This window comes from Saimiri boliviensis, chromosome 10 (genome assembly GCF_048565385.1).
Source record: "Saimiri boliviensis isolate mSaiBol1 chromosome 10, mSaiBol1.pri, whole genome shotgun sequence".
NCBI lineage: Eukaryota > Metazoa > Chordata > Mammalia > Primates > Cebidae > Saimiri > Saimiri boliviensis.
The window spans coordinates 110295627-110318457 of NC_133458.1; the positions used below are offsets into that span (position 1 = coordinate 110295627).

At 43.1% G+C, this 22831-nt stretch overlaps 1 long non-coding RNA gene across 3 annotated transcripts in view; it reads left to right on the forward strand.

The window, feature by feature from the left end:
- Positions 1-16575, forward strand: part of LOC141580126 (uncharacterized) — a 68418-nt gene extending 51843 nt beyond the window's left edge. The window contains exons 3-6 of one of the 3 annotated variants that reach the window (XR_012512212.1): positions 11179-11278; positions 11656-11735; positions 12471-13001; positions 13090-16575. This is a non-coding gene — a long non-coding RNA (uncharacterized LOC141580126). Of the gene's footprint in view, positions 1-11178; positions 11279-11655; positions 11736-12470 lie in introns of all 3 variants that reach the window. The other 2 variants (XR_012512210.1, XR_012512211.1) reach the window with 2 other exon arrangements.
- Positions 16576-22831: the final 6256 nt, after the last annotated feature.

Here is a 22831-nt window from a genome sequence, read left to right on the forward strand (position 1 = left end):
CAAGGAATAGTGAATTCCAGCAGAGCACCGGCTTCTGAGCGTCACCCTCCAGTCCCTGAGATGGGCAGTTCTGTCCATAAAGAAGAGGAGTTTTATGTGCACTTGATAATGCAACAGAGCAGGAATAAAATGTACCTTGTTTAATGGAAACCATCATTCTCAGCAAACTGACACAAGAGCAGAAAATCAAACACCGCATGTTCTCACTCATAGGCGGGTGTTGAACAATGAGAACACATGGACACAGGGAGGGGAGCATCACACACTGGGGTCTGTTGGGGGGAAAACCGGGGAGGGACAGCGGGGGGTGGGGAGTTGGGGAGAGATAGTATGGGGAGAAATGCCAGATATAGGTGATGAGGAGGAAGGAAGCAAATCATGCTGCCATGTGTGTACCTATGCAACAATCTTGCATGCTCTTCACATGTAACCCAAAACCTAAAATGCAATTAAAAAAAGAAAAAAGTTGAGATAAGTGTGTCCTGATGGGATTCTCTTAGACTGGAATGTCTTTCCACCGGTAAGAGCCCGAGACCTTCCAAAGCCCACTTTCAGTGGAGTCCACTAGGGGAGCTGTCCCTTTTCCAGGAGCCCGTGGCCATGCCTCTTGGATCCCTCAGACCCCAGCACTCAGCCACGCCAGCGACACTGGCTTTTAATCTGCAAGCTTTGTGTCCTGGGCTTCCTTCCTCTCCTGGAGCAAGTGTCCTCCCAGAGCCTGGCCCAGAGGAGTAAATCGTCAACAAAATGGGCAGTGGTGAGCCGTGGGAACTGAATTCCATGAATCACAGCAGATAATTTAAAAATCCTGGCAGTCAAGTTTGGTATGTCAAGCTCAGGAGACTCTCTGAAAGGTTACCCAAATTTCCCCAACTTTCATGCCAGAAAACAATCTGAGTGCCAAGAATACAAACATGAATAGAGTAACACAAATACTAAGTACAAATGGCAAACGAGGCTCAAAGACAAACTAATCTCTGTGTAACAGAGCAAGGTTGGGATTAGAGATATATATGCAGGTATAATTTCCATCCCTGTCCTTTAGTCTTTATTCTTAATTTCCTTCTTGTGGAAGAGGAAAATTAGTCATTGAGTCTTACAGATTTGTTTATAGAGTGTTATGCTTATAACATGAAGGACTGATTACTTCTGTGTTTTTAATACCCTAAATTGTGAAATGTCTTCTAAATAGTAAATACTATACAAACATATTGCACATTTTAAAGAACATTAATAATAATAACGAACACAAATAATTCCTATGGAATTCCCCACACAATGCCCTTAAAGATCTCTGCACACTTTTCCCCAGGTATTCTTGATGCCTCCTCCTCTCCCGCCCCAGGGGACTCCTGCTTGGGATTTCACGTTAATTATATTCCTTTGCTTTGTAGCCTAATCTCATACATCCAATGTCAAAACAATGCATTGCTTAGTTGCTTAGTGTAGCCTGCAGGTGAATTTTTCGTACATATGTACATAAAAATCACAATGTGTCCATGGTTCTGAAACTGACTTTGTATTCAGGCAATAGTTATGTATTTGATACACTGTAACTTGTTGATGTAACTGTAGTTTATTAATTTGCCTGATTTGGTCTTATGATTTTTTCCTAAGCTTATGGATGCCGTGAGTTCATTCACTGGTATTGCTCTATGATATTTCATGTGTGAAGAAGATACCACAGCCTGTTTATTAACTGTACTCCTGAGGGAGTGCTGGGCTGTTGCCTTCCCTGCTTGGTTTCCAGTGGGCAGAGAGCTGTTCTTTGCATGGGCACTTGTCTTTTTTTGGGTGGAATGACTGCGTTGTAGAGTCGGCATGTGCTCTGTTTTACTAGATTTTGTCAAATTGATTTTCTAGATGGTTGGACCATGTTACCCTCCATTTGGAAGTGTAGGGGGCTTTCCACTGTTCCACATCCTCACCAACACTTGGTGTCTTCAGATTTTTATATTTTGCCAGTTTGGCGGTTCAAAAGTGCACTAGTTTACATTTCTAGCTTAGATTTCTCAGGTACTGATGAGCCCCTTGGGGATAACTAGAGAGACATGGAGTGAGAGCAGTGGTCAGAACTGGATTCTGTAGGACAGGGTGGGGAGGAAGAGAAGGCTGCAGTGGTGTGTGTGTGCGGGGGCAGACACTGTTTCTGCTGTTGTCTCATTTGGGTTGGTTCGGAGTTCAGTCTCAGAAGAATCGCATCAATTCTGACTTGTAATTCTAGCGATCTCTATTTTCTGGAAAATTGCTGTAAGAATCTTTGAAGCTTAAGGGCTGTGATTTTTCTCCAGGATGAAGGTTAAACCCTGTAACTCTGCAGAACGTTCTAACAACCTAGTCCAGTAAATGGTGCACGAGAGGTATGTAGGGCACTGCGTCTGTGGGTGAGGCTGAGGCATCGCCCCAGATGCAGGGACACATTCCTAGGAGCACAGGTGTGTGAACCTGCTTCACCCGCCCCCCACATCTGACCCTGGGACTCACCCACTTCTTTCTACTCGCACTGCTGCCCTGGTCAGATGGCCCACTAGAACACTCAGGGAATGGTACCTTATCCTCTTATAAAGCCATCTTTACTGAATTTGCATATATTAATGATAGTATTCCAGCTTGACTGAAGCTGACTGTGAGGTTCATGTCTCATGGAATTGTTCTGGATACTTCCCAGAAGGCATGTGAGCTCTGTGACAACATGACAGGTACTCAATAAAGAGTAGCTAGTCTCAGTTAGCCATGTCTAATTGAGCAAATACTTATGACTAACATCCTAAATGCAGGGGGTGTGGTTATAAATAAAACAGTCCCTTGTCCCCTGAAGCTTATGCTCTACTAGGGCAGACAACTGCACAGATGAACCATATGAAGACATAAGACAATTTCAGATAGTGACACTTCCAACAGGGGGAGTCTAACCAGGCAGCACAGTGAAAAGGAGAGGAGACGGAGTGTTCCAGGCAGGGGCAGGAATGCCTGCAAAGGCTCCATGGCCATGAGCTCTGTGTGTTCTGGCACCAAGAGATGCCAGGCAGCTGGAGTGATGGTGAAGGCTGGAGCTCACAGAGATGTGCAGGCCCCATCAATCCCAGGTGTGGGCCAAGGCACAGAGAGGGGAATGCTCTCTGCTTGTGTCTAATGTCAGCATCCTGTGATGGGGTTCAAAGTTATGTTCTCTGGAGGCTCCCAGTCCCAGATCCACCAATATGGTAGATGCTGGAGAGGCTTAGGGGCTTCCTTGCTCCAAGCCAGCCTGGGCAGGAAGAAACCTTTGATGCCTGCCATGGGGCAGTGTTGGGAGCCTCAGCTCACTCCAGCTTTTGTTCTGTATTTCTGTTTGCATCCGATCAATGGAACCCCAAACATTTCTGAGGGCCCCCGTCATCATGATGGGCACCATGCTGTGCTATGGGGCCCCTGTTGTCACATAAGTAAACCTTCCCAGTGGGGAAGGCCTACCCCTTGCCTCTTCCTGTACCAGCACTCAGCATCTGTGGTCTCCCTCCCCTGGGCTGGGGCTCCCGTGAGTCGTGGGTAACACTGGGCTCACATTTACGAGTGTGTCTTACGTGTGAATGCTGTATGTGCCCCAGTGGAAACAAAATAAGGTCTCATTTAAGTTCTAAGTTTTTTGTTCTTTGGATCATTTCCTGATACCTGAATAATGTGCATTGGAATGTTCTGCCCAAATGTGTGTTATATAAGGACTATTTCTTGAATGTAAGGTTTTAAAGGATGCTGAATTAGAACTTCAGCAATAGCAAAATGCTTTTTTCCAAACCATCTCAAACTCTCCATGGATGGTGGCTCCCTTCCAGTTTAGAATGGCTTTGGTTGAAGGTGTTTTTTGCATTGGTCTTTGTGGTCACAGTCCTTGGCGAAGGGGCTGATAGACTTAGAAGCAGCATTTGGGGAGAGGGAGAGAGACAGAAGGAGCGAGGGAGGAGGGAGAGAGGCAGAGCGAGTGAGAGAGAACTGTACTGTGTTCTCTCTCAGAAAGTACCTGGCAAGCTGCAAGCAGCTCATGTGCCAATATTTGACAGCTATAAATAGGGTCCTTTGGGATTGGCTCACATGAATCAGTAGGAACACCAAGCTTGGGAAGCTGCTGGGGTGTGGTGGGGGGAGAGCAGGGAACAGTGTGCTATTCCTAGGACAGGTAATGCTTCTCTTCAGTGGAGCGGAGAGGGCCCTAGGAGGACTGTAAACAGGAGCAGGTCAGGTACAAGTGCACTGTCAGGTCCGATAATGTGAGCAAGTCGGAGGGAAAATTCGTATGTTCAGCTGCATACCACACTTGGGAAGCAGCTGGAGCATACTTGGGTGGGAATTATCAGCCCTGCTGCAGCTGCAGCATTCAGGGAAGGACTCTGGGGCCCGACTGGGACAGGGCTGAGCAGGGAGCTGGACTGAAGGAAGTTTGAAATCATGGATCTAGGCAACCTTTCTAATTTGATGATGGGGAGACTGAGGCTTGGCCCTTTGTTCTTTTTCCATACCACCGCCATCTTTCACGGGGTAAAGTCCAATTTTAATTCAGTTCACCGAGATCCTTCTGCCCGTCGTGGAGGAGGTTGGTAGGGGGGCCCTGGACACAGGAAGACTGCTGTCCTCAGCTCCCGCGAATGCCACTACAGCATGGGATGCCTGAACTGGCTCCGCTCCAGCTTCTCAGAAGACAAAACGTCAAACGCAGAGCTATCCCACGCTTGTCAAAATGTGTCACAAAGAAAACTCACGGCGACAAACACCTGGGCACGCTTCCTTCCGTTTGCTATTGTTCAGTACTGTTCATTTGGTCCCAGCCTTAAGCAACATCATCAGAGTGCTCTGGGGACCACGTGGCTTTCTTTGCTTGCAGTACTTTTCCTGAATGCTCCGAAAATGTAATGTACATTGCAGAGCCCTGCAAAATGCATGACTTTACTCGCCATGACGACATCCATGAGACTGTCCTTGACTATATTACACCATGATCTCTTTATGAAGACCTCAGGGAGGAATCTCTGACCTCTGCTTGACTCGCTGTGTTTCCCCTTAGGCGGCCAGCTAACCTTTATATGGCAGAGGGAGCGTTGCCGCTGATCCTGTGCCCGTTGATGCACTGGCTGTGTGATGTCACAGCCCAAGGTGCGCCCTCTTCTCTGCAGGTGCACGGTTATCCCTACTTATGGTCTTCATCGTCTTTTCTCCTTCCTGTCCATCTGCGTGAGAGCTCTGGGTTCATTCTGAGCCATCCTGGTGAGGACGAAGAGTGTTATGAGCTTAGGTCCCACCACCAACCTCCCTCCCTCTTCTTCTCTCTCTCTTTTTTTTTTCCTCAAGACCGCACTTCTAGCATCTCACTTCCTTCCTTGCCTAAGAATCTGCCTGCTCTCATCCTCTTAACTGCCTCTGACTCATTCTGGGATGATCAAGCATCTTTGGGATCTAACAGTCCAAGGTCCGGTCCCAATTCTACTGATTATTCTCTGGGAAACTCTGTATTTGTGGTTTAGCCTCGCTGAGGCTTACCTTTCTGCCAAATCGGGTAGACATAACCCTACTGAGGGCTAACTCAGGGGAAAGCCAGAACCGTGGCTAATCCATTACGGTTGCACCAGGAAAGCCAATTTCCTTGTCAGTCCTTGTGAAGGGAGTAGTCCAAGCCAAGACCACTCCCTTCTGCATGAATCAGACCCCACCTACCCAGCAATTTGTTCCTTAGAATTCAACACAAGAAGAGCAAAACAAAGAGAAGCACAGAAGCCCCTGGCCGCCCCCTTCATCCAGCAGGGGACAGTCTCTGACCAGGAATCTCTTGGCTTAGCTGCCATGGGAAACTGCTGCCCTAGAGAGGGTTTGCCCAAGAAAACCCAAATAGGAACACTTTTACACTGTCGGTGGGAGTGTAAATTAGTGCAGCCATTGTGGAAGACAGTGTGGCAATTCCTCAAGGACCTAGAAATAGAAATTCCATTTGACCCAGCAATCCCATTACTGGGTATATATCCAAAGGATTATAACTTGTTCTACTATAAGGACACACATGCACAGGAATGTTCATTGCAGCACTGTTTACAATAGCAAAGACCTGGAACCAACCCAAATGCCCATCGATGATAGACTGGACAGGGAAAATGTGGCACATATACACCATGGAATACTATGCAGCCATCAAAAATGATGAGTTCCTGTCCTTTGTAGGGACATGGATGAACCTGGAAACCATCATTCTCAGCAAACTGATATAAGAGCAGAAAATCAAACACCGCATGTTCTCACTCATAGGCAGGTGTTGAACAATGAGAACACACGGACACAGGGAGGGGAGCACTACACACAGGTCTGTTGGGTGAAATAGGGGAGGGACAGTGGGGGGTGCGGAGTTGGGGAGAGAAAGCATGGGGAGAAATGCCAGATATAGGTGAAGGGGAGGAAGGCAGCAAATCACACTGCCATGTGTGTACCTATGCAACAATCTTGCATGTCCTTCACATGTACCCCCAAACCTAAAATGCAATAAAAAATGTTATATATTATTTTCTACGAAGAACTTGTGTAATGAGGAAATGCTTTCTCTCAAGCAGCTGATGTGGATTTCTCTTAGGTTTCTGCAAAATGCAGATGATAACCCTGGAGGTCGCACACTTTGTTTTCCTGGTGCTTTGCCAGGTTACAAGGCACACCTAGGTGCTAAGAGATCCGTGACAGCTAGGAGATGGCTTCCCCTGGTTCTTCTTGATTTTCACTTTGCTATTTGCTTAGAAAAACAAACAAACAAACAAGGCGCTGTATTTTTGGTTACTGAGACAGCTGTGATTGGGGTCGCCAGGTGGGAAATGGGTTGGGTTACTTTCCACAGATAAAACAGAAAATGGCTGGTGCTGATGTGCTGATGAACCTTCCCTCAGCTGCTATGGAAAATCTGGGCTGGGGTGGGGGTGTGAGGCATTCTGCCGGCTCACGCAGAGGCTGAAGCTGAGAGGAACGGCTTGTCCGCAGGTCGCAGGACTCAACCCCTCCTCCCCTCGCCCTCCGGTCCCATTCTCTTTCTCCCTCTGCACTCACACATGTGTATTCTATATTTCACTCTTTCTATCCAAATGCAGGGGTAGCCAGCCAAGTGGCTTCCTTGTCCTGGCAGAATTTGTAACTAATATCTAGAGGGAAATAAGATTTTGAGGCATAGAATGCTCAGTTACATCATCTGTTTCCCCCACAGTTGGAAGTGACGTGCTCTGTGGCCTTTGCAGAATGAGGGATATGCTTCAGACGGTGGTTTGCAGAGTACCTCTGGCACATGCCTGGCAGAAGAAAATGTATACCTGTAGCCTGCTTACATCCCAACCTGCAAGGGGCTTGCCTAGCTTCACACTGAGAGATGGGCTCCTGGTGTGTGTGTGTGTGTGTGTGTGTGTGTGTGTGTGTGTGTGTGTATGTGTGTGGGTTTAATGGGGATTCCTCAAACCCCAGAAAGAGGTGAAGAAGCTCTGCAGGCCTGCACACCCAACACACACTCAGGAAATAGCAAATATTCTCTACAGACAGCAAGACACCTCATCTTGGGTCCTAGCCATTCATGCCAATTCCACTCCCTTAACTAAAATGATCTAAATCCAAGCAATACACGAACTCGTTAGCATTTACTCCTAACTCACTCATCCCTTCTCTTTTTTGGGTTTCCTATACAGCACGTGGGAAACGTATTTAGAGGTGGTCTTCAACCAGCAGGCCCAGGCGTCTCTGATCCATCTCCAAGACAGGCAGATATTTTCTCCCTTGCCTTTTGCTTCTCCCGCAAGGACGCAGCCACTGAGTTCCCGCACCGGCCTTGCCCATTTCCCTCTTTCCCCTGCGTGAGTCTTGGAGCCTCCTGCCCTTCCGGCCACCTTCATGCTTCACATTCTCGGCCTTTCCTGTCTCTCACATGCTTGTGCTTTGTCATGGGCAGTTGAGATGACTTTCCTACCAAGATTAAATTCTTCCTCACTGCAGGAATGATTATAATCTGTAATCTCAGAGCAGAGAGGCCTCATGCTGGACGCACCCAGCGCCCAGCAGGGACTGGCAGAACTTGGGTCCTGTGCTTTGGTTCCTGCAGGGGGGAGACCATGGGGCTGTCCTTCCCGTCCGAGTTCTTTCCCATGTTTCTTCTCTGTCACTCGTTGGTAAGTGAAAACCAGCAAAACACATAGGCTTTTCTCCACCAAACAAAGCCCTGCCGAGGAAGATTTAATTAGAACAAGGAAATGAGAAGAAAGTCTTTTTGTTTTCCATTTTATCAGTGTCCTGTGAGCTCTGACTTTCCCACTCCCTGAATTCATTAGGGTCCTCTCATTCTGGGCTGTGGGGTGAGCCCCAGATAATGCTAATGATAAACTGTATGAGTTAATTCGATTGCCCATGACGTCCCAAGGTTGCCCTTCATTTCTGAGTGTGTCTGTGAAGGTGTTTCTGAATGACATTGGCGTGTGGATCATTGGATTCAGGAGAGTAAATTGCCCTCCCCAGTATAGCGGGGTGTCATCTAATCTATTGAGAGCCTGAGAAGAACAAAAGGTCGAAGAAAGGAATTCTGCCTCCCTTTTTTTCTGCCTCATTGCTGAGCTGGGACATCTCATCTGCTCCTGCCCTTGAACTGGGATTTCCATCATCAGCTCCCCTGGTTGTCAGGCCTTGGTACTCAGACTGAGTGACTCCATTGGCTTTTCTGGGTCTCCAGCTTGCAGATGGCAGATATGGGACTTCTGAGCCTTCATGTGTTAGTCGGTTTTCATGCTACTGATTAAGACATACCTGAGACTGGGCAACTTACAAAGGAAAGAGATTTAATGGATTTAGAGTTCCATATAGCTAAGAAGGCCTCACAATCATGCTGGAAGGTGAAACTCATGTTTCACATGGCAGCAGGCATGAGAAGAGAGCTTGTGCAGTAAAAGTCCCCCTTTTAAAATCATCAGATTTCGTGAGACTTATTCACTATCATGAGAACAGCACAGGAAAGATCTGCCACCATGATTCAGTTACCTCCCACAGGTGCCTCCCACATCAAGTGGGAACTGAAGATGAGATTTGGGAGGGATGTAACCAAACCGTATCATTCTGCCCCAGAACCTCCCAAATCTCATGTTTTCACATTTCAAAACCAATCACGCCTTCTCAACAGTCCCCCAGAGTCTCAACTCATTTCGGCATTAACTCAAAAGTCCACAGTCTAAAGTCTTATCTGAGATGAGGCAAATCCCTTCCACCTATGGGCGGGTAAAATCAAAAGTCAGTTAGTTACTTCCTAGATACAATGGGGGTACAAACATTGGGTAAATATGGTCATTCCAAATGGAAGAAATTGACCAAAACAAAGGGGCTGCAGACCCAATGGAAGTCTAAACTCCAGCATCACAATCAAATCTTAAAGCTCCCAAATCATCTCCTTTGACTCCATGTCTCTCATCCAGGTCACACTGATGCAAGAGATAAGCTCTCATGGCCTTTGACAGCTTTGTCTCTGTGGCTTTGCAGGGTATAGCCCCTCTCCTGGCTGCTTTCATGAGCTGCCATTGAGTGTCTGTGGCTTTTCCAGGTGCATGATGCAAGCTCATGGCGAGTCAACCCTTCTGGGATCTGGAAAATGGTGGCCCTCTTCTCACAGCTCCATTAGGTGGTGCTCCAGCAGGGGCTCTGTGTTGGGGCTCTGACCCTAAATTTCCTTCTGCACTGTCCTAGCAGAGGTTCTGCATGAGGGCCTCACCCCTGCAGCAAAATTCTGCCTGGGCATCCAGGCATTTCCATAGGTTCCCTGAAATCTAGGTGAAGATTCCCAAACCTCAATTCTTGACACTGTGCTCCCACAGGCTCAACATCACGTGGAAGCTGCCGAGACGTGGGGCTCCCACCCTCTGAAGCAACAGCCCAAGCTGTACCTTGGCCACTTTTAGTCACAGCTGGAACAGCTGGGATGCAGGGCACTGAATCCCTAGATAGCACACAGCCAAGGAACCCTGAGCCCAGTCTATGAAACAATTTTTTCCTCCTAAACATCCAGGCCTGTGATGGGAAGGACTGCTGCAAAGGTTTCTGACATGCCCTGGAGACATTCTCCCCACTGTCTTGGTGATTAACATTCAGCTCCTTGTTACTTATGCAAACTTCTGCAGCCAGCTTGAATTTCTCCTCAGAAAATGGGGTTTTCTTTTTTTATTGCATTGTCAGGCTGCAAATTTTCCAAACTTTTATGCTCCATTTCCTTTTTAAAAGTGAATGCCTTTAACAATATCCAAGTCACATCTTGAGTGCTTTGATATTTAGAAATTTCTTCCACCAGATACCCTAAATCATCTCTCTGAGGTTCAAAGTTTCACAAATCTCTAGGGCAGGCACAAAATGCTACCAGTCTCTTTGCTAAAACATAACAAAGTCACCTTTAACTCCAGTTCCCAAAAAGTTTCTCATCTCCATCTGACACCACCTCAGCCTGGATTTCACTGTCTGTATCATTATCAGCATTTTGGTCAAAGCAATTCAACAAGTCTCTAGGGAGTTCCAAACTTTCCCAAATCTTCCTGTCTTCTTCTGAGCCCTTCACACGGTTCCAACCTCTGCCTTTCCACAGTTTCAAAGTTGCTTCCACATTTTCCAGTATCTTTTTAGCAGTTCCCCACTCTACTGGTACCGATTTACTGTATTCATCTGTTTTCATGCTGCTGATAAAGACATACCCCAGACTGGGCAACTTACAAAAGAAAAAGGTTTAATGAACTTACAGTTCCGCATGGCTGGGGAGCCCTCACGATCATGCTGGAAGGTGAAAGGCACATCTCACATGTCAGCAGACAAAAGAAGAGAGCTCGTGCAGGGAAACCCCCCTTTTTTTAAAACCGTCAGATCTCATCACACTTATTCACTGTCACAAGAACAGCACAGGAAGGACCGACCCCCATGATTTAATTACCTCTCACCAGGTCCCTCCTATAACACATGGGGATTCAAGATGAGATTTGGGTGAGGACACAGCAAAACCGTATCACTCAGTAATTGCATGAGTGAGTCCCTCATGAGACATTTCAGTATCTATCCATTCTCTTGGTTCTGCTTCTCTGGAGTACCCCATCTGATACAACAAGAGAGTCAAACTGAGACAAAGGCCAGGGCTGTGTCCTCACAAAGTCCCCGCTGACTAGACCTGACCATGATCCTTCCCTCCAGGACCTGGAAGTCTGCACAGTTGGCACACAGAGCTGGGCTTCTCACCTGGACTCTTCTGGGATGCCGCTCTGGGAAAGTTGCTTCCTCTGGCAGACCCCAGGTAAAATGAATAGAATGGTTTTCATTTTACAAAGTTGAGAATGGATTAAAATGGGGTGTCTAAGCCTTGTACAGAAATGCTCTCATACCAACACATCATGCAGCTTCCTTAAGACTTTTTGCAGCACAAACCAGTGGAATATATCACCTGGCAGCAGGATGACTGAAAGGTGTTGGAGAGGAAGGGACTTTCGGAAACAAAGTCAAAAGTATTGGTTCCTGGATTTTCTGGGACAGGCAGAAGTATCAGGGGCTTGTGATTTTGACAAGTGTTCAGTTTAGGTTAAACTTTTCAATTTCCTTTTTTGATGTTTAATTTTATGATGTCGACTTTTAATTCCTTGGCCTATATTACTTTTTAAAACTTATTTCTTTCAGGCATTTGCTATATGTTATATGTTGAATTGTGCCTCTGAAGAAGGACCTAACCCACAGTACCTGGGAATGGGACTTTATTTGTAAGTAGGATCTTTGCAGAAGATCAAGTTAAGATGAGGTTATTTGGCTGGGCCCTACCAGTAGGACTGCATCCTTTTAAAAAGAGGAAGAAGACGTAAGAGACAGGGCAAATACAACCACCTGAAGACCAAGGAGAGAAGCCAGGGATGACTTTTTTGCTAGGATCTTAAGAGGCAGAGTGACCCTGCCTCAATTTCAAGTCCAAAAGGGAAATTTCAAGTCTGAAATTGAGGCAGGGCCACATTCTCTCTTAAGATCCTATCAAAAAGATTCTGGTGGGTCTTTCCAGAATGGTGAGACAATAAATTGTGGTCCTTTGTCATGGCAGCCCTAGAAAACGAATATGCCCTATTATTTCTGACTGGCCATCTCTGTGTGCAATGGGAAGCTGGCTTCAGGGAGGGCTTGCCCTGGGAAGGTTTCCTGTAGGGTAGGGAAGATGATCTGTTGTCAGGCTGGGATGATGGAGCTGCCTCCAGCTCCAGGTATCATAGCTAACCTTTCCTCTGCCTTAGAGGGGGCATGAATTTCAGTGCGTAAGATATGGTTCAGGGAGGAGACAACTATGTTGTGTATTTTAATAATATGTGTTTGTTATAGCTCAGTCTCACTCAGAGACTTAAAGGCGGTGAAAACAATTCCATTTTATTTCTTCTGATCTGCATGGACATTCCTTTGCTGCTTCTTTTCATCTTTATTCTCTGTCTTCTGTCTCTTTTCCTCTCCCTCCCCAGCACCGCTCACCTATAGTGGGTGCAAAGATGCTTCCAGCTGATTGCCTCCATCCTTGAGAAATCCATAGTTGGTGAGGAATACAGACGCATGAACATACAAACACGGCTCACGGTGGTCAGTACTGCGAGGATGCTTCCTGTAAAGATCTGGGTGCACAGAAACAGTGTGGCCTAAATCTTCTAGGAACATTTAGGAAGGCTCCAAGACTTGAGTGAGATGTTGGAATCTGCCAGGAGGAGTCTGCCAAGAGGCAGCTGTAAGGAGAACACTGGAAAAAGCACTGGAAAAACACTAGCCTCGTGGTTAAATGCCTGGGACGTGGAAGAGACGGATGCACCTCTTGCACCGTCTGGGGACGTTTGCAAGAACGTCCTGCCAACATTTCCCAGGTTATCAAATATTCTTTTGGAAGTGGTATTATGAATCCATTTTTATTATCTCACAGTTTTAAACTGTCCTTTTTCATGGACACTTAAGTATTCCTACTTATTTCTATTGTAAATATCTTAGATATATATGCATAATTACAGGTAAGTTTCCATGCATACTTGGATTTATGCTTTAAGTGTGATCCTAAAAAGCAAAAAAAAAAAAAAAATTCTTTTTTATACCTATTAGGTCATCACTCTTAAGAAGAAAGAGATGAATAAGGTCACCTTCAGAGGAGACCACAGCCAGGTCCGGTCATCACACCTGCCAGGGGTTTGTGTCTAGGGTAAGCCCACACCCTCCATATGCCCCCAGGGGAGGCAAATGGACAGGAGGATGCCTCGTGCAGGCAGGTAGCCTACCTGTCCGGCATTAATGCATAATACTGTTATCACTTCTGTAGTGAAGCAAAGCCCTTTGGATTTTTAGCTGTGAGAGACTACAAGTTCTAAGCAAGGCAAGAGGAAAGCACATTATCTCACTGGCGTGGATTCTAATGAAGACTCACCTAACCATACTGGGAAGAATGTCCTTGTCAGGCCAATCTCTGGCGTGAGGTCTTCAGTCTCAGATGCTGGACACAGACCCCCCACTAGACCTACCGCCTGGAGTGGAGGCCATTCATATAGACACAGAGGCCACTAACAGCTGCTGTGCTTGACTTGGTGGTCCTGCATCAATGGCTAAAAATCAGTAAATTATTTGATGAAACAGCACCATCGTTGCTCCCTCACATCCAGTTCTGACTCCACTCCTGTGCCATGCTCACTGGAGCTGCAAAGTGATGCTGCTGGAAGAAAAATGTCAGTAGATACTTTTAGCACAGACACTATGTTCAACTTTGCACAGCAGGCATTTATAATCTCTGATGGCCAAAGAGAAAAACATTTGCATTTCAGATTATGCCCTGAATACTTGGCATACTTATGTAGTTTCCTCTATAAAATAGCTTTCCATTTGTTATTTGTCAGAAGGATTAAAGTTGGGGACACTTTACCAAATTATCCTCACAAGCATAGAAAGAAACCGACTTGTCACATGCTAATCTTTTTTCTATGTCAATGTATTGAGATGCAACTCACACGCCCATACTGTTGGGAGTGTACCTGTGTTTTCTTAGCATATTCCCCTTGTTACTTATTCATTGAAGAAACCAGATTATTTGTTCTACAGTCTTTCCTGAATACAGAATCTTGCTGATTTTATTTCCGTGGTGAAGTTTGATATGCTCCTGTGTCCTGTCTGCTTCCTGTAACCTGGTAGTTCTGCCGAGAGGCCTGGTCAGGTTGGCATCCTCATTAGGCAAGAATTTTTGGGAAAAGGTGTCATTATGTTCTGCCTTTTGTACCACATGGGGAGGAATGGAATTGTCTGCTAATGTTAAGTTGGATCAGTGGTGTAGATAAGGTCAATCTGATCTGCTCATTATAAAATTCTCCATCAGCTGTTTGCCTAAAAGATTTAACAGTCACTAGCAACGATTTTCCTAGCTACATCAGGAATTGCAAGGCAGTTATATTTATAATTATATTCTTTTTTTGTACCCCTTGGTTTGAATTTTTCAACTGGAGTACAGTTCTTAAGACAGCAAGATTAAAGTGTGATTATTATTCTTTTTCAACCAGTTTTTGAGATCATGAGCTTGTGTTTCTTTACTTTCTCCAGCTCTGAGGGGTAACAGTAGAGTGTGCAAGTATGTGTGTTTGATTGCATGGATTTTCAGATATTTGCTCTATTTTTGAAGTTATTACTCATCTGATTCTTAAATTGTCCCATCCTTGGCCATTTAACTTCTGCCATAGCCCCAGTAGCTGTGATAGTTCTCTTGCTACCTAGAGGAAGAATGCGTTCCAGGCTCATCTTGTACATTTACTGCTTCAGATACAGTCTTGGTTATGCCTCCCAGGGGACCAGGCTGCCACTAGTGGGCAAAGAAATTTTGACACCCGGTCTGGACACAGTGCAAAAAACTCCTTCTGAGTGAGTTGGAGAAGTTTTCTGACAAATACATGTAAGTATAAACGAAGCAGTAAGAAACAGGAGAGTGAACAGGAGAAGAGTAAAGCAAAGTCAAAAGCGTTATGAGAGCATCTGAGAAAAGAACTGGATTGGGAGTTGGGAGACCTGTGTTCTAGGGCTTCCTTCCCGTTGCTGGGCTTCGTCTTCTCCATCAGGAAAATATCACGTGAGCCAGTGGGAAATGGATGCCTTCTATTCAAAACTTTCTGACCTTTGCCTATAGCATTTTGAAAATAAACTTTGTGTTTTAGAACAGTTTTACAGAAAAGATGTGAAGATGGAACAGAGAGCTCATATGTATCCCACACCTGGACTTCCTCAGTAGAAACACCTTGCATTAGTACGGTCCATCTGTTACAATTAATAAACCAGTATTGTTGTATTATTAACTAAAGCCCATAATTTATTCAGATTCCCTTAGTTTTTTCTATTCTAGGTTATTATCCAGAATACCACATTACATTTAGTTATCATGTTTCCATAGGCTGTGACAGTTCTTAGACTTTTTTGTTTTTGATAACATTTTATTTATTTATGAACTTTGATTTCCTTTCTCATCTAATTTGTGTTAAGCAGAACATACTAAGTAAGATGTTGAATGAAAGAGGGAACAGGGGATATCCTTGCTTTGCTCCTGATTCTAGGGGGAAATTGTCTAGTTTCTCACTGTTACACATAATATTAGCTGTAGGGTTGTTCTTTTTTTTTTTTTTTTTTTTTAATTTCTTTAACTCAAGTTAAGAAAGTTCCCTTCTGTTCCTCGATAAGAATTTTTATCATGACTTGGAGTTGAATTTTTCCAATGCTTTTTCTGTATCAATTGATAGGATCATATCAGTTTTCATCTATGGCCTAATGATGTGGTGGATTACACTCACTGATTTTCAAATGTTAAACGAGCATTCCACATCTAGAAAAAAATTTCACTTGGTTGTGGGACGTAATTGTTTCTGTACATTATTGGATTCAATCCACTAATATTTTGAAGCTAATAGTTTAAAATATATTTGCATCTATGTACATGAAATATATGGGTCTATAGATTCCCTTCCTTAGAATGTCTTAACCTGATTTTGGCATTAGGATAATGCTAGCATCATGTAATAAGTTAGGAAGTAATTTCTCTGCTTCTATTTTCCAGGTGTGATTGCAGAGAATTGGAAGGGTTTTTTCCTCTAAATGCTTAGTAACATTTACCCGTGAAATTATCTTGGCCTGATTTGCTTTGCTTTCTTTTGGAAGGTTATTAATTATTAATTCAATTTCTTTAGTAGATATAAGCCTATTTAGATGAATATTGTCAAATTTTGGTTGTTTATTTCAGGGAACTGGTCTATTTCATCAACATTATCAAGTAAAAAATAGAGTTGTTCATAATATTCCTTTATTATTCTTTTAATATTCATGAGTTCAATAATGATGACCTCTAATGGATTTTTGATATGGATAATTTGTGTTTTCCCTCTTTCTCTCTTTTGGTTAGCCTGGCTAAAATTTTATAAATTTTAATGATCTTTTCAAAGAACCAGCTTTGGGTTTCATTTATTTTCTCAATTGTTTTTCTCCTTTTTATTTCAATTACATCTGCTCTAAATGTTATTGTTTTCTTCTACATGCTTTAGACTTACATTGTTCTCTCTTTCGTTTCTTAACGTGAAAGCCATTTTCTTTTTTTCTAATGTACACATTTAGTGCTATAAATTTCCATCTAAGCATTGCTTTGTTGTTTCCCAAACATTTTGACAAATTATGTTTTCATTTGCAATTAGTTCAAAATATTTTTAATTTCCCTTGAGTTCTTTTGACCCTTGTGTTATTTAGAAATATGCTATTTTTTATCCAAATATCTGAGTGTTTTACAGCCATCTTTCTAGCTTAATTCATTGTTGCCTGGAAATACCCTTTGTATGATGTCTGCTCTTTTTAATTTCCTAAATTGTGTTTTATAATCCAGTATGTGGTTAATCATGGTAAATGTTCCATAACAACTTAAAAAGAACGTGTTTTCTGTTGTTGGATGGAGTAGTCTAGAATGTCAGTTAGATCAAGTTGATGATACTTCTTTGCCATAAATTGTGTCTTTACTGGTATTCTGCCTGCTTGACCTACTAATTACTGAATGAGGGGTGTTAAGCTGCATAACTGTATAGGTAGAGTTGCCCATTTCTCCTTTCAGTTCCGTCAGTTGTAACTTATGGATTTTGATGGCTTGTTTTTCAGTGGATAGATGTTTAGGATTTTTTTATGTCTTCTTGGAGAATAGACCTCTTTATCATCATGTAACATCGTTCTTTACCCATGAGGATTTTCCTTGTCCAAAGTCTGATTTGTCTGAAACTAATATAGCCATTTCAATTTCATTTTGCTTAGAGTAAGCATCATTTATTTTTCCTCTTGCCTTTTGCTTTTCACCTTTCTGATTATATTTAAAGTGTAGGGGTTTTATTGTAAACAATATGGAGTTAGGTTTGTTTTCAATCCACTCTGAAAATCTCAGTCTTTTAATTGGTGTATTAAAATCATTCTCAATCAAGTGATTATTGATGCAGTCTATCTACCATGTTTGTTACTATTTTCTATTTATTGTGCTTTTTAAAACCTCTCCTCTTTTTCTGCTTTCTCTGGCTTTAAATGCACATTTTCTATGACTGTATTTTATCTCCTCTACTAGCATATCAATTACACTTAAGTTTTGTTGTTGTTGCTGCTCAAAAGTGTATAATACACAGTTTTAACTAACCTAAGTCCCCCTTCAAATAACACCATACTGATTCAGGCGTAACATAGGTGTCCTGTAGCAGAATTCTTCCAATTTCTCCCTCCTGTTCCTTGCAACATCGTTGTCGTGCATTTCGCTTTTTCCATAGACTATAAGATTCCAGTACATTGTTAATATGATTACTTTAAACAAACAGTTATTATTTATTTATTTAATTTTACTTTGAGTTTTGGGATATATGTGCAGAATGTGCACAGGTACACATCTGCCATGGTGGTTTGTTGCACCTATCAACCTGTCATCTAGGTTTTAAGTCCTGCATCCATTAGGTATTTGTCCTAATGCTCTCCCTCCCTCTTGCCCCCGACCCCTAACAGGCCCCGGTGTGTGATGTTCCCCTCCCTGGGTCCATGTGCTCTCATTGTTCAACTCCCATTTATGAGTGAGGACATGCAGCAACAAACAGTTATTTTTTAGATCAATTAAGAATGAGAAAAATAAAGTATTTTGTTTTTCCCTCATTTATTCCTTCTATGATGAACTTTCTTTCTTAGGCAGATTCTAGTTTCTGGCCTGTGCCATTGTCTCACTTCCTAAAGAGCCTCTTTTTACACTTCTTGCAGGGAAGATCTGCTGGCTGTGAATTATCTCAGTTCTGGTTTGTCGAAGAAAGTCTTTATTTATCCTTCCTTTTTGAAGGATAATTTCAGCAACCTAAAATTCTATAGGGTGGTATTTTTTTTCTTTTCGTCATTTTATTTTATTTTATTTTGAGATGGAGTTTTGCTCTTGTCACCCAGGCTGGGGTGCAATGGTGTGATCTTGGCTCACTGCAACCTCTGCCTCCTGGGTTCAAGTGATTCTCCTTCTCAGTCTCCCAAGTAACTGGGATTACAAGTGTGTGCCACCATGCCTAGCTAATTTTTGGATTTTTAGTAGAGATGGGGTTTCACCATGTTGGCCAGTCTGGTGTTGAACTCCTGACTTCAGGTGTTCTTCCTGCCTCAGCCTTCCAAGTGCTGGGGGATTACAGGCGTGAGCCACTGTGCCCAGCCCTTTTCTGCATTTTATTTATTTATTTATTTAATATATATTTTTTTTAAGATGGGGTTTCACCATGATGGCCAGGCTGGTCTTGAACTCCTGACCTCAGGTGATCCACCCACCTTGGCCTCCCAAAGTGCTAGGATTACAGGTGTGAGCCACTGTGCCCAGGCCTTTTCCGCATTTTAAATGTTTCGCTTCATCTTTTTCTTTTCATGGCTTCTAAGAAGTCCTCTGGAATTCTTATGTTTATTCCTCTAAAAGTAGAGTGTTCTGTGCCACCGCCCCCCCAAGTTTATTTCAAGATTTACCTTAGTCTTTGGTTTTCTACGGTTTGACTATGGGATGCTCAGATGTAAGGTTTTCGATATTTACTTTGCTCATTGTTTCCTGAGCTTCCTAGATCAGTAGTTTGGTCCCTGTCATTAATTTTGGGAAATTCTCAGCTATTGTTACTTTAAATTTTCTTCTGGCCCATGTTCTTTTATCTTTCCTTCTGATATTTCAGTTATGCATATTTATATCTGCAGAAATTGTCTACAATTCTTGAGTATTCTGGGGTTTTAATTCTTTTTTTTTTTTTTTCCTCTTTGCATTTCAGCTTAGGAAGTTTTTATTTGGCTGTCTTTAAAATCACTGACTGATTCTTTTCTTTTAATTAAATAAGAAAAGATTTATTGACACACACTATCTGACATATAGTAACTGCTCAATGACTAGCTGCTAAATATTTTAATCGTATCTTTTATTGTGATATATACTATTCTGCCATATGAACTTATAACATTTTACATATCCATTGCCAACACAAAAAACATTTTTCTTTAAAAAATTTTCTGCATTAAAAATAGCGCTTTAATGAGCAGCTTTGAGTCTCTTGTGCAAAAAAAGAAGTTTTTCTAGGGTACATGCACGGAAGTAGATTTGTTGAGTTATGCACATACAAAATTCAATTAGACTAGACACTATTAAGTTCATTCCAGTATGGGATGCCAATTTCCACCCCAACCGGTTGGATATCAGATGGGTCTTGATTTTCTGCAGCCTCAACATTTAACAAAATTGTGATTAGAAAAAAAAAAAAACTCCACGTAAAATTTCCATCTTGACCATTTTTAAGTGTACACTTCGGTAACGTTAATTATATTTACATTGTTGTGCAACAGGTATGCCGAACTCCTTCATGATTCCAAACTGAAACACTGTGACCACGAAATGGTAGCACGCCATTCTCTTTTTCCTCCAGTCCCTGGTGACCGCCGCTCCCCTTGGTGCTTTTAGGAATTCGACTACTTTAGATACCTCATATAAATGAAATCATACAGTGGTGCTCTTTTGCTGACAAGAAGCATTTCTTTCTACTTCTTTCGTCAAGTTTCCATCTCTGCGTCCATTAGTTATCTGTTACACATTGACACCCTTCTCCATGTGAGTTCTTAACCTGTTAGTTATAGTTATTTTAAATATGCTGTCTGATAGTTTTCAGATCTATGTGTGACGGTTAATATTATCAGCTTGATTAGATTGAAGGAGGCCAAGTATCGTTCCTGGGTGTGTCTGGGAGAGTGTTGCCAAAGGAGATGAACGTTTGAGTCAGTGGGCTGGGTGAGGCAGACCCATCCTTAGTCTGGGTGGGCACTGTTTAATAAGCTGCTGGCATGGCTGGAATAAAGCAGGCAGATGAAGATTGAAGGAATGAACTTGCTGGACCTTCCAGCCTTCATCTCTCTCCCATGCTGGATGCTTCTTGCCCTCGAACATCTGACTCCAATTTCCTCAGCTTTTGGACTCTTGGACTTACACCCTTGGTTTGCCAGGGGCTCCTGAGCCTTCACCCACAGACTGAAGGCTGCACTGTCGGCTTCCGCACTTCTGGGGTTTTGGAACTCTGCCTGGCTTCCTTGCTTCTAAGCTTGCAGATGGCCTATTACGTGACTTCACTTTGTCATCACGTGAGTCAATACTCCTTAATAAACTCCCCTTTCTGTACACATCTATCCTATGAGTTCTGTTCCCCTAGAGAGCCCTGACTAATACACTGTGTATTACTTAGGTCTACTTCTAATGTTTGCTTTGTCTCCTAAGAGTGTTTTTTACTTGGCTTTTTCATGCTTTGTCATTTTCGTTGTCAGAAGGTCCTCAGAAGTGAGGTCAACAGGCTGAATCCCAGCGTTATGTTGCTAGAAGCTTTCTGGCGTGGTGTTAAGATGTGCCCTTGGCATTTTAAATTTGATAAAACCATGGCAACTGAAGATAAGAAAGAGAAGACCAGCTCTGCATGGTGATGTGGAATGGAAAAATGCAGATGCACCAGGCAAGCGTCTCTATGGGGGATTGGGAGCCAAAATCTGCCCGGTACCTTCTGTCCTAATGCTGTGCTTTGCCCTTTGATTTTTCTAAGGGACATGCTCCTGAGCTCAAATGATAAAATAATTGTGACTTGAGAGAACTACTCTAACATCCTGATATTTTTAAAAAGTGTCTGTTTATGTTGTATATATGAATTGACATACTTATGAATTGAGGTGTGCGAGACATATAACTTCACTTTTTGGTACCTGAACACAATTTCTATGCTGAGTTCCTTAATTTCTGAAACCTAATGCTTGACAGTTTAAGATGTCCTCATTCTATCCTTTATCTCTCAGAGGATGCCCTAGGTCTAATAACTTTTCGCAGTGCTTCTCTGGGCGTGTAGCCACTGACATCCTTACTTCTGCCGATTCTTCAGTTGTTGGCATGCGTCTTCACAACGACGTTCTTCAGTGATCTCATCCTCAGTTTTGATTATTTCTGCAACTGACTAATCTTCTTTATGCTTTCATGCTATTTGGGGGAGATAGGAAACTGATGTTTTTGCAGCAATCTGGGCTATAGAAAATCGCTGGAGGTTGTCCCATTCTGTTCTAGCCTGCTGCTCTCCTGCTGGGCCTGAGGCTGCGCTGCTTCCTGGGGCTTCAACAAGAGGGACATGTGAAGATCTACTATGCCTTCAGGTTCCCAGGCCTGTCTAGAATCCTTTCTTCTCACACTAGACCTGCCTTGGAGTGGACCTGGGACTTCAAGTCAGAGATGCTGCTGAATATTCAAGCTTCCTGTCCTCCTGCACGTCTTTCGTCCTCCCATGATTTGGGGGATATTTTTCTATTCCAAAGTGTGGGGAAAGTTATCACATACTTGTTGACTTTTGAAATGCAAAAATCAAGAACTGGCTCTTTTATGTTCAGTGTTCTATCATCAAAATCTTTTCCTCGCAATCACCTTCAAACTTGAATGTCAAAAGAGGGTAATAAAGAAATATCGGGAAAGAAATGTGCTTTGGTTAATATGAAAAATATTATTCCTCCAGATTTGACAAGTGGATTGCTGCAAGTCTAAAATAGTGGCTGCTGTTTTGACCTATGGATAATTAGAACATTAAAATGCCCAGCGTGACATACAATTATGACAACAAAGGACATAGAAGGTTCAAAGCAGCCGTGCATGAAGGAGACTTACATTGAAATGATGTTTTTGAATTTTTTTAAATAGATCACTATTTTTACCCCTGAGATGGGGTGAGTGTGTGTAGAAAGCTGTAAATGGAGGGCAACAGAAATTCTGAGAAATGGTGAAACAGCCATAAAAATGAAGCTGAAAGTTTAGACCAAGGGAAAACCACTCACTCTGAATTGTAAGCAATGTGGACTAGCAACTAGCAGGAAAATCGTTAAAATAATAGTGGATTCCATTTTTGTGTACCTGCAGAGGCTCAAATGTTAGAGCTGGCTGTACACATAATTATTACTAAAATAACACATGCTACTCCTTTTCTGTGTGCCAGCCACTTGGCTGAATGTTTCATGTGGGTTAGTTTATATATTTTCACAGCCTGAGAGAGGTAAAATGAATAACCAAACAGCACAGGTAGCTGGTGCAGCTGGCTTCAGCCACAGGTCTGCCTGGCTCCAAGGCCTGTAGCAGTGCCCCGTGAGCTGCATTCCTGGCTGTTGTCATGGTGATGCAGATGAGCTATCCTGTATGTGGGACCTGTGCGCAGGAACAGAGCTGCCTCCCATGTGGCACGTGCTTACCTGTATGTGGGGTTTTAACATATCTGCAAAGAGCATATCTGGGTTTTCAGGCAGCAGAGACTATAAAACTATGTTT